This window comes from Pristiophorus japonicus, unplaced genomic scaffold (genome assembly GCF_044704955.1).
Source record: "Pristiophorus japonicus isolate sPriJap1 unplaced genomic scaffold, sPriJap1.hap1 HAP1_SCAFFOLD_52, whole genome shotgun sequence".
NCBI classification, from domain to species: domain Eukaryota; kingdom Metazoa; phylum Chordata; class Chondrichthyes; family Pristiophoridae; genus Pristiophorus; species Pristiophorus japonicus.
Window position 1 is genome coordinate 1,883,425 of NW_027254426.1, and position 11,958 is coordinate 1,895,382.

General features: G+C 48.6%; 2 non-coding genes across 2 annotated transcripts; one reads left to right on the forward strand and one right to left on the reverse strand.

Moving 5' to 3' along the window:
• The first annotated feature begins 6,764 nt into the window (after positions 1-6,764).
• Positions 6,765-6,837, forward strand: trnak-cuu (transfer RNA lysine (anticodon CUU)). Its single transcript has one exon. It is a non-coding gene; the product is annotated as a tRNA-Lys (tRNA).
• A 2,127-nt stretch (positions 6,838-8,964) lies between these two features.
• Positions 8,965-9,037, reverse strand: trnak-cuu (transfer RNA lysine (anticodon CUU)). Its single transcript has one exon. It is a non-coding gene; the product is annotated as a tRNA-Lys (tRNA).
• Positions 9,038-11,958: the final 2,921 nt, after the last annotated feature.

Consider the following 11,958-nt stretch of genomic DNA (forward strand, 5'->3'; position numbering starts at 1 on the left):
TCAGCGATCACCGTGCCCGAGATCCACTGGGGACCATGTCCATAGTTTAGCACATACACAGGGTCATTCAGATCAATTTCCCGTGACACAGTGGCGCGACCATCATTTACATTTTGTTGCTGACGCCTGCACTCTATCTGATCATGCAAGTTGGGGTGGACCAGCGAGAGTCTGCTTTTAAGTGTCATTTTCATGAGTAGCTCAGCCGGGGGCACCCCTGTGAGCGAGTGGGGTCTCGTGCTATAGCTGAGCAGTACTCGGGACAGGCGGGTTAGGAGTGAGCCTTCTGTGACTCGTTTGAGGCTCTGTTTGATTGTTTGTGCTGCCCGCTCTGCCTGCCCATTGGAGGCTGGTTTAAACGGGGTCGAGGTGCTATGTTTGATCCCATTGCGGGTCATGAATTCTTTAAATTTGGCACTGGTGAAATATGGCCCGTTGGCACTGACCAGAATGTCACGCATGCCGTGCGTGGCAAACAAGGCCCTCAGGCTTTCAATGGTGGCGGTGGCGGTGCTTCCCGACATTATTTCACATTCAATCCATTTTGAAAAATCATCCACCACCACCAGGAACATTTTACCAAGAAATGGGCCTGCATAGTTGACATGGATCCTCGACCCTGTTCTGGAGGCCAGGACCACAAACTTGGTGGTGCCTCTGTGGAGGCGTTGCTCAACTGAGCACATACACTGCATTGCCGTACACAGGACTCGAAGTCAGAGTCGATACCGGGCCAGCACATGTGGTATCTCGCTATCGCTTTCATCATTACTATACCCGGGTGTGTGCTGTGGAGATCCGAGATGAACGTCTCCCTGCCCTTTTTTGGCAGCACTACGCGGTTACCCCACAACAGGCAGTCTGCCTGACTGGACAGCTCGTCCTTTCGCCGCTGGAACGGCTTGATTGGCTCTTGTATTTCAACGGGGATGCTGGCCCAGCTCCCATGCAATACACAGTTTTTTTACTAGAGGCAGCAGATGATCTTGGCTGGTCCAAGTCCTAATCTGGCGGGCCGCAAAAGGTGATTTATCATTTTCAAACGCTTCCATGACCATCAACAAGTCAGCGGGCTGCGCCCCCATCAATAAGTTTGCAGGCTGCGCCATGTCTACCCCTGTGGTGGGCAATGGTAGCCGACAGAGCATCCGCAACATTCTCAGTGCCTGGCCTGTGGTGGATTGTCTAGTTATACGCTGAGAACGTGAGTGTCCACCTTTGTATGCGGGCTGAGGCATTAGTATTTATCCCCTTGTTTTCAGCGATCAGGGATGTGAAGGGCATGTGATCGGTTTCCAGCTCAAATTTGAGGCCAAACAGAAACTGATGCATTTTCTTGACCCTGAACACACACGCTAATGCCTCTTTCTCAATCATGCTGTAGGCCCTCTCGGCCTTAGACAAGCTCCTGGAAGCATTGGCGAAAGGTTGCAACTTCCCCGCAATGTTAGCTTGTTGTAATACACACCCGACTCCGTACGACGACACGTCACATGTTAGCACAAGTCTTTTACACGGGTTATACAATACAAGCAGCTTGATGGAGCATAAAAGGATGCTGGCTTTGTCAAAAGCAAACACTTGTTTTTTTTTCCCCATACTCAATTCTCACCGTTGTGCAATAACACATGTAGAGGCTCTGAAAGGTGCTTAACCCCGATAGAAAGTTACCAAAATAGTTGAGGAGTCCAAAGAACGACCGCAGCTCCGTGATGTTCTGTTGCCTGGGCGCGTTCATGATAACATCTTTATTGGCGTCTGTGGGCCGAATGCCGTCCGCCGTTATCTTTCTCCCCAAAATCTCCACTTCTGTTGCCATGAAGACGCATTTCGACCTCTTCAGCCGCAGCCCTACGCGATCCAGTCGATGGAGGACCTCCTCCAGGTTTTGTATGTGTTCGGCTGTGTCCAGACCCAAAACCAATATGTCGTCCTGAAAGACCACCGTGTGTGGTACCGACTTGAGTTGGCTCTCCATGTTTCGCTGGAAGATAGCTGCAGCCGACCGAATTCCAAACGGGCATCTGTTGTCGCTGAACAGTCACTTTTGCATGTTGATGCAGGTGAGGCCCTTCAAAGACTCCTCCAGCTCCTGCGTCATGTAGGCCGAAGTCAGCTCAAGCTTGGTGAACGCCTTGCCTCCTGCCAGCGCGCCAAATAGGTCGTCTGACTTAGGTAGCGGGTATTGGTCCTGTAGCGAGAAACGATTAATAGTAACTTTATAATCGCCGCAAACCCTGACGGTGCCATCACTATTGAGCACTGAAACAATCGGGCTGGCCCACTCGCTGAATTCCACTGGGGAGATGATGCCCTCGTGTTGCAGCCTGTCCAGCTCGATTTCCCCTCTCTCCTCATCATGTGAGGTACCTCTCGCGCCTTGTGGTGAATGGATCGTGCCTCTGGGACCAAGTGGATCCGCACCTTCGCCCCGGAAAAGTTTCCAATGCCTGGCTCAGAAAGGGAAGGAAATTTGTTCAGAACCTGGGAACATAAGGCCTCATCGACATGTGATAGCGTTCGGATGGTATCCCAGCTCCAGCGGATTTTCCCCGCCAGCTCCTTCCAAGCAGTGGGGGACATCGCCCGGGACAATCCAGAATGGCAGTTCGTGCACCGTGCCCTCGTAGGTGACCTTGAACATGACGCTGCCCACGACAGTGATAAGCTCTTTGGTGTACATTCTCAGTTTCATGTGGATGGGGCTTCTGGCTGCTCTGAATGCCTTGTTGCACCACAGTCTCTCAAACATCTTTTTACTCAGGATGGATTGGGTAGCGCCAGAGTCCAGTTCCATGGTTAGGGGTAAGCCATTCAATTTTACATTTAGCATTATAGGTGGACATTTCGTCGAAAATGTGTGCACCCTGTGTACTTCAGCATCTGCCTCCTCTCTCTGAGGCTCGAAATTGCTTTGATCCACCATGGACCGATATTCCTCTGCCACATGGTGGGTCGCAGCTTTTGCAGAGCTTGCAGCTCATTCGCAAGCTCGTTGGAGATGCCCCATTGTTCCACAGCTCTTGCAAACATACCCTTTGAAGCGGCATGAATAGGCTGAATGGAAGCCTGCACAACGCCAACAAGTTGTGAATTGCCTTGCACTCATCCTTTGTTGGGGACACTGACTCATCTGGGTCACCTGAGGCCTGCTGGCAGTTGCAGACTCGTGGGTTCTGCCCTGTACATTTCTGCTCACAAACGCAGTTCCAGTTAATTTATGAACATTGCTAGAACTTGTGTGCTGAGAGATTTGTTTGGTGTTATCACTGGTGGACATAAATACCTGTGTTATCACAATGGCCTTACTGAGGGTCGGTGTCTGTACAGCTAAAGTTTTTCGTAGGATGGTCTCGTGGCCGATGCCCAGTACAAAACAGTCTCTGAGCATTTGCTCCAGGTAGCCATAAAACTCACATTATCCTGCAAGTCGCCTTAGCTCCGCGATGTAACTCGCCACTTCCTGACCTTCAGATTGCTGGCACGTGTAGCACCGATACCTCGCCATAGCACGCTCTCCCTCGGGTTAAGATGCTCCCGAACCAGTGTACACAGCTCCTCATACGATTTGTCTGTGGGTTTCACCGGAGCCAGAAGATTCTTCATGAGACTGTATGTCTGAGCCCCACAGACAGTGAGGAGGACAACTCTCCTTTTTGCAGCACTTCCGTCTCCGTCCAGCTCGTTGGCTACAAAGTACTGGTTTAGCCATTCGACATAGGCTTCCCAGTCCTCACCTTCCGAGAACTTCTCCAGGATGCCCACAGTTTGCTGCAAGTTTGTGCTGGATTCATATACTCGTCGCCAGTTATTGTGTTCCTAACACAGATGATGCTGCACATGGGAGGTTAAAGTAACAGTGACCTCAGTCTTTCATAAGACACTCCAGAGTGAGGAACTGGCCTTAGGGGCCGGCTTATATACAGTGCTCCCAAATGGTGCTGGGATCCCTTGGGACTTCAGGTGATGAGCTCCCTGGTGGCGGAACATGGGAGTGCATGCTTTACTGATACACAACACATACGTTGCCTCAACTTTGATTTCTGCCATCATCCCTTGTGTTTAACCTTCGCCGCACCTCCGCCACGATCTCTCACCGTTCCTCCATCACGATCTCACACCGTTCCTCCACCACGATCTCTCACCGTTCCCCCAGCACGATCTCTCACCGTTCCTGCACCACGATTTCTCACCGTTCCTCCGCCACGATCTCTCACAGTTCCTCCACCACGATCTTTCACAGTTCCTCCATCACGACCTATCACCGCTCCTCCACCACGATCTCTCACCATTCCTCCGCCATGATCTCTCACCATTCCTCCACCACGACCTCTCACCGTTCCTCCACCACGATCTCTCACCGTTTCTCCACCACGATCTCTCTTCTCTCCTCCACCACGACCTCTCACCGTTCCACCACCACGATCTCTCAACTTTCCTCCACCACGCCCTATCACCGCTCCTCCACCACGATCTCTCGTCACTCCTCCCCCACGAACTCTCACCGTTCCTCCAACACGATCTCTCGCCGTTCCTCGACCAGGACCTCTCACCGTTCCTCCACCACGATCTCTCACCGCTCCTCCACCACGATCTCTCACTGTTCCTCCACACTGACCTTCCCGCTCCTCCGCTGTACCTGGGTCCGCCGATGTTCCTGCCCACGCACCAAACGGCGACCTGGGTTTTGATGACGTGCAGCACTGGACCAAGGCCTCGCTCTGTCAATCCCGTGTGGTGGCTGGTGTGCGATGGTCACACAACGTTAAAACAATCCACCCACAGGCATCTTCCACCCTTTGATTGGAGTTCAGAACTGGAACATCGGGTCCTTCATTGAATCACCTGTGAACCCATGTGGAATTAAGCCTTCCTCGGTCGAGGACCCGTCTATTATGATGATGATGATGATGTGTGGGTCCTTACCAAATGCCTGCTGGAAACCATCAGATTAAATCTAGTAAGACCCGTCCCTTGATTCAGTTTTCACTGACCTTGCCTTAGGAAGGCTATATTGGCTTTGGAGGGAGCACTGTGTCGGTTTCCCAGAATGATACCTGGATTCCAAGGTTTAAATTAAGATATGAGATTACACCCACTGGAAATTAGAGGGTCGAGCAGTGATTTGATCAAAATTTTCAAGATAATAAGGGAACAGCTAGAGTAGATAGAGAGAAATGATTCCCGCTGGTTGGGGAGTCCCAGACTAGTGGCCATAGTCTAAATTTTGGAGCCAGATGTTTCAGGAGTGAAATTCGGAAACATTCGAACACACACAGGGTGGGAGAGGTTAGGAACTCCCTTCTGTAAAGGTCAGTTGGTGCTGGGTCAGTTGTTCATTTTACATCTCATTTTGACCAAAGGTATTAAGGAATATGGGCCAAAGGCGGGTATATGGAGTTTGCTCACAGACCAGCCATGATCTCAATGAATGGCGGAACCGGCTCAAGGGGCTGAATGGACCTCCTCCTGTTCCTGTGTAACAGGCTTGAGGGGCTGAATGGCCTCCTCCTGTTCCTGTGCAACAGGCTCGAGGGGCTGAATGGGCCTCCTGCTGTTCCTGTTTATCAGGCTCGAGGGGCTGAATGGGCCTCCTCCTGTTCCTGTGTAAAAGGCTTGAAGGGCTGAATGGCCTCCTCCTGTTCCTGTGCAACAGGCTCGAGGGGCTGAATGGGCCTCCTCCTGTTCCTGTGTATCAGGCTCGAGGGGCTGAATGGGCCTCCTCCTGTTCCTGTGCAACAGGCTCGAGGGGCTGAATTGGCCTACTTCTGTTCCTGTGTAACAGGATCAAGGGGTTGAATGGGCCTCCTCCTGTACCTGTGCAACAGGCTCGAGGGACTGAATGGGCCTACTCCTGTTCCTGTGTAACAGGCTCAAGGTGCTGAATGGGCCTACTCCTGTTCCTGTGTAACAGGCTCAAGGGGCTGAATGCGCCTATTGCTCTACCTGTGCAACAGGCTCGTGGGGCTGAGTGGGCCCACTCCTGTTCCTGTGTAACAGGCTCGAGAGGCTGAATGGGCCTACTCCTCTTCCTGTGTAACAGGCTCGAGGATCTGAATGGGCCTCCTCCTGTTCCTGTGTAAGAGGCTCAAGGGGCTGAATGGGCCGCATCCTGTACCTGTGTGCAAGGTCTGGGAAACAAAGGGAGGTGATAAGAGAAAATATAAACGAAATGGTATTGTGTTAAAGGGAAGCAGAAGGATTGAGTGATTTACACACAGAAATCTTTGAAGCTGGGTAGATAAGTTGCTAAGTTGTTTAAAAAGAATACAGGGCCCTTGGCTTGAAATAGAGGACACCAGCGAGGAAGTTATACCATACCTCTTCAATCCCGGTTTAGGCCTCAGTTGTAGAACTGTTTACAGTTCTGAGCACCACAATTTAGGAAGGATATCAAGGCATTGGAGAGAACGTAAGAAATATATCAGAAACATTTTCTATTGGTGTTGAAGACACAAACACAGGCATTCATCGAGAATCAACCTGCAGGTGACCACACACAGATTAAAGAGCCAGAGAGACCGAAAGAATCGGGAAACACCGGCAAATAGTCAAGAGATATTGACAAGGACTGAAATCACTGTGCGATCAGAAAATTGACGGCCCAGCTGTGGTTAATGACACGGCTTTTGATGATTGATCTCCGTACAAGCCTTGAAATTCAGGAGAACCGGTTTCGTGGTTTGAAGCTCGAGATAAACCCACGGCGCGATGCCAACAGGCGCCTGGCAGCAATCAGCGACAGGAAGATGCAATTTATGCAGGCCCGGCTAGCTCAGTCGGGAGAGTAGAAGACTCTTAATCTCCGGGTCGTGGGTTAGAGCCCCATGTTGGGTGAATTATTTTCCTTAAACTTTTATGGTGCTTTCCCAGGAAAACATCATAAATGAACCCATAATCTTCTTTTGCACAATGAAAGAAATGCGAACTGAGGGAGAGTTGATCATTTATTCATTTATTCTGTGCCTTGTATAAGAACACAAGAACCAGGAGCAGCAGTCGGCCATTTGGCCCTTCGAGCCTGCCTTCTTTTGCACTGAAACAAATTATAACCGTGTTTTTCAATGAGCAGTGCGAGATATTTAGAGGGCAAATTTCAATGCTTCACAAAACCATTCCTTTCGCGACAGCCAACCAGGGTCGGTTCCCAGTTTGAGAAGTAACTTTGATATCACTGTTTGTAATTGAAATGGCGTCATTTTATTAAGTTCGATGGATGTCCCAAAGCACTTCAGAGTGGTGTCAAACAAATGAGTTTGCAATTAAAAACACTGAATGTCAGGTGTGGGATTTGAACCCAAATTTCCAGAAGAGACTGTGAACTGAACACAGCACCTGAGACCGCTTGGCCATCCTGACTGGTGGAAGTTTCAGATACAAGTTATTGCTCTGGAAAGTTACAGACCGGGCACTTGTTCAGTGTGACTGGAAGGCCCAGTGACCACGATATTCTCTCCCCCGGGGTTTTCCTGAGCCTGTGCTCGGTGTGTGGGGAGCTTTGGTCCGGATCCGAGGTCGCTTGCATCATGTGACAATGCACCTCGGACTGCTCTTGTTTCATTTTATCGCACATTAGTTTTTGGTTCAAAAATAATATCAGAAGTGGGACATGAACCCACATCTCCAGAGGAGACAATAATCTGAACACAGAACGGCCATCTTGCCGATTCAGTGCTGTGTGTGGCTACCTGTATGTTGATTTAGAACTTTTGTGTCCTGTCACATGAAATAAATGAGGGCAGCAGGCGTATCGCTGCCTGACACTCGGGAAACAGTGAGACAGACATTGCATTGTGATCAGGTTTAATCACAGCAAAATCTGCTGTCAGGAGCTGAAAAGGAGGAAGAGCTGAAAAAGCACAAGAAAAAAGCTAAGAAATGTCAGCAATTGAGGTAAACTCTTAAATGTGTTTCCTGCTCGTTTCGTGGTGCGGTGCTCACAGAGGGAGCCCAGATTCAGAAAGTAACTCTTTCATTCAAAATCTTTAAAATAATGACATGCAACTAATTAAACTGTGTGTCGGGGGATGGGGATGGATGAAGATTATTTGTTTTATTCCCCACTCATTAACCGACAGCGTTTTTTTGTAGAATTGCTGCTGAGGGACAGTGGAAACTTCAATATCTGAACTGTAATTATTTAAGGATTTTGAATCATTGATGAAGTTTTATCCCCTATCTGACTTTACTCACTCTGTATGTTGGAGACTGGTTAAAAATGTACAGTGTTCATGCGACAAGGAACCTGGGGCGACTTTTGTTCAATTTATTTCACGGCAAAAATAGTCTCCAAAATGATGTTTCCACCCGTGCTCGAACCAAAGACCTTTCGTGTGTAAGGCAAACGTGATAACCACTACACTACAGTTAAAGTAATCTAAGGTATAAAACCAGAGCTTTTACCTACAGAGCTGGCCGATACTTCAGGAGCTGGTTTTACGAGAATAGAATGATGGTGCTATATTTCGGAAGGCTGTGAGTTTGGCAGGAATTGATCTCGGGTTTCACAGACTTTACACATCGGAACAGGAGATGGCCATTTAGCAGCGACTGGTTAGGATCTGGAATGCACGGCTTGAAAGGGCGGTGGAGGCAGACTCAATCTTATCTTTCAGACGGGAGTTGGATAAAGGTCTGAGGGAAAAACAATTGCAGAGCTACAGAGAAAGAGCGGGCGAGTGGGACTCGCTGAGAGTCGGCACGGGCTCGATTGGCCGAATGGCCTTCCGTGCTGTAACCATTCCATGATTCGATAAGTTAGTGGCAGATTTCATAGTGTGGGTGGGAGCACAACATTGCAAGGGGACATGGATTGAGTCGGCAAAACTAGAGGCATCTGATTCAGGAGATTCGTGGCGCGCTGAAATTTCGGAGTTCAATGACTTTGAAAGGAACATTTTTGTTTTGTGCCGTTTCGGTCAGAGGTTTTCCATGAAAGCAACATTAAATGAAAAGAAATATAATCGCCCAACGTGGGGCTCGAACCCACGACCCTGAGATTAAGAGTCTCATGCTCTACCGACTGAGCTAGCCAGGCTTCTGTCCAACGCGGGTTTTTATCACTCATTGCAGCCAGGCGCCTGTTGGCTCCGCCCCAGATGTTGAATCTTGCTGTTGAAGAACTGCCAGGGTCTTCTTGAATGGTGAACCAGGCTCGAGGGGACGAATAGCCAAATCGGCCCCGAATCCTTACGTGTTTATGATTATCTCCTTCAGGGTAAACGAGCCAAAGGAGTACAGCGGAAACGTTACAAGACACCCTCAAAGTCTCCCTGGTAAAGTGCGACATCACCACTGACACCTGGGAGACCCTGGCCGCAGACCGCGCGAGGTGGAGAAAGTCCATCCGGTAGGGAGTTGAGCTCTTTGAGTCTCCACGCAAGGAGCATGAAGAGACCAAGCACAGGCAGTGGAAGGAGCACGCGGCAAACGAGTCCCACCGACCCCTTCCCTCGACGTATGTCTGTCCCACCTGTAACAGGGTCTGTGGCTCTCCTATCGGAATGTTCAGCCATCAAAGGACTCACTTTATGATGGAAGCAAGTCCTCCTCGATCCCAAGAGACTTCCTCTGATGGTGTCTATGATTTGTGGTACACTGCGGAAACATCTCCACTTTCAGCACCAGATTACCAGAATTAAACCCAATGGCGACGGCACAAAATTTCCTCATCTGCTCAGAAAAAAATATATCATATGACAATAGAATTTTATGAATTAATTAATGATGTTTAAATCAATGCTTCTTTTTTTTTTGCATAGGAGATGCATAAAGAAGTGTAAAATAGATGAACTATTTTTTTATGAGGTTTTGAATTAAGAGTACAATTTCCCTGACCGCGAATCGAACCGGGGCCGCGGCGGTGAGAGCACTAAATCCTAACTACTAGACCATCAGGGAACCCAGTTTGGACACAGAAGCAGTGGTTTTGTCGAGGTTCACATCGAGCAGCTCCGTAACACAGGACTCTGTGCTCTCTGGGCTGTTGGGAAGAACACACACATCACCTGTTGCTGGAGAGCTATCAACTCAATCAAAGTGACCACGAGGTGATTTGAACACGTAATCTTCGGATCTGAAGTCAGACACACTACAGTTGCTCCATCAGAGCTACACAGTGAACTGGAGATGTTTGTCAAGATGAAGGTTCTGTAATACAAGGAGCTTTAAAATCTCCGCCCATTCCCACCAGGTATCACAAGCAGAGCTCACCTGACAGGCACCGTGTAGTTTCTTCTTAAAATTTTCTTTTGCTTTCACGGGAAACCATCATAAATTAACCCCTCACGTTCTTTTGCACAATCAAACAAATGCTAACTCAGGAACAGTCCATACTTCAATCATTTGTCTTGTGCTTTCCATCTTAACTCGAAAACCATATCCCATTTTACTCACTGTATTGTAGCTTTCTGGTTCAAAATCTTTATTGCCGATGACCCCACGAATCTGGGGCAACTTTTATCAAATTTAACAGCACCGGTTATTCCTACCGTGCACACAAAATACAATCAGTAGTGAAGATAAAATCCCACCGTGCGTATTTTCAGATTCAACGCAGCAGCATTTCAAATAAAGTTTACACTGAAAAGATTTGCAAGTGTTGCTTGTATTTGTGTCTTTAATTAAACTTTGTGGCGTCTGACTCCCATTCATGCCACTGCTGAATAAGAAAGGAGGGTTTACATTGACCAGACTGCACTGCCCCTGATATTTGTGAGCTCATCCTTTATATTCAGTGGTTACTCACCCTTTGATGGGCTGCAGTGTAGCGGATATCACGTTAGCCTCACATCGAGTACTGTTGAGGGGGATGACTCATCAGGGGAGGGTAGCAGCAGCCAAGTTCATGGCACCATGGCTGGCTCTGCTGCACAGAAGGGCAGGAAAAAGAGTGGGACAGCGATAGTGATAGGGGATTCGATTGTAAGGGGAATAGATAGGCGTTTCTGCGGCCGCAACCGAGACTCCAGGATGGTATGTTGCCTCCCTGGTGCAAGGGTCAAGGATGTCTTGGAGCGGGTGCAGGACATTCTGAAAAAGGAGGGTGAACAGCCAGTTGTAGTGGTGCACATTGGTACCAAAGATTTAGGTAAAAAAAAGGGATGAGGTCCTACGAGATGAATTTAAAGAGCTAGAAGCTAAATTAAAAAGTAGGACCTCAAAAGTAGTAATCTCGGGATTGCTACCAATGCCAAGTGCTAGTCAGAGGAGGAATCGCAGGATAGCTCAGATGAATACGTGACTTGAGCAGTGGTGCAGCAGGGAGTGATTCAAATTCCTTGGGCATTGGAACCGGTTCTGGGGGAGGTGGGACCAGTACAAACCACTCGGTCTGCACCTGGGCAGGTCCGGAACCAAAGTCCTAGGGGGGAGTGTTTGCTAGTGCTGTTGGGCAGGAGTTAAACTAATATGGCAGAGGGATGGGAACCAATGCAGGGAGACTGAGGGAAACAAAATGGAGACAGATACAAAAGACAGAAAGGAGATGAGTAAAAGTGGAGGGCAGAGAAACCCAAGGCAAAAACCAAAAAGGGCCACTGTACATCAAAATTCTAAAGGGTCAAAGTGCAATAAAAAGGTAAGCCTGAAAGCTCGGTGCCTCAATGCGAGGAGTATTCGAAACGCAGGAGAGGGCTCTGAGCTAGAGTGGGTGAGAGCGCAGATAAACAGGACCCCAAGAAAGAATGCAAAAGGCAGGAGGCAACAGAGCAGAGTAGCACTGGGGTAATTGTAAACCACAAGGTGATAGGAAGGGACAATATGTATGAATATAAAGGGGCTGCAGGAGGGGTCAAATCTAAAAATCATGGATTAAAAACTAGTATTAAATACTTTACCTAAATGCACGCAGCATTCAAAATAAAGTAAATGCGTTGACGGCACAAATCATGACAAATAGGTATGATTTGGTGGCCATTACAGAAACGTGGTTGCAGGGTGGCGAAGACTGGGAATTAA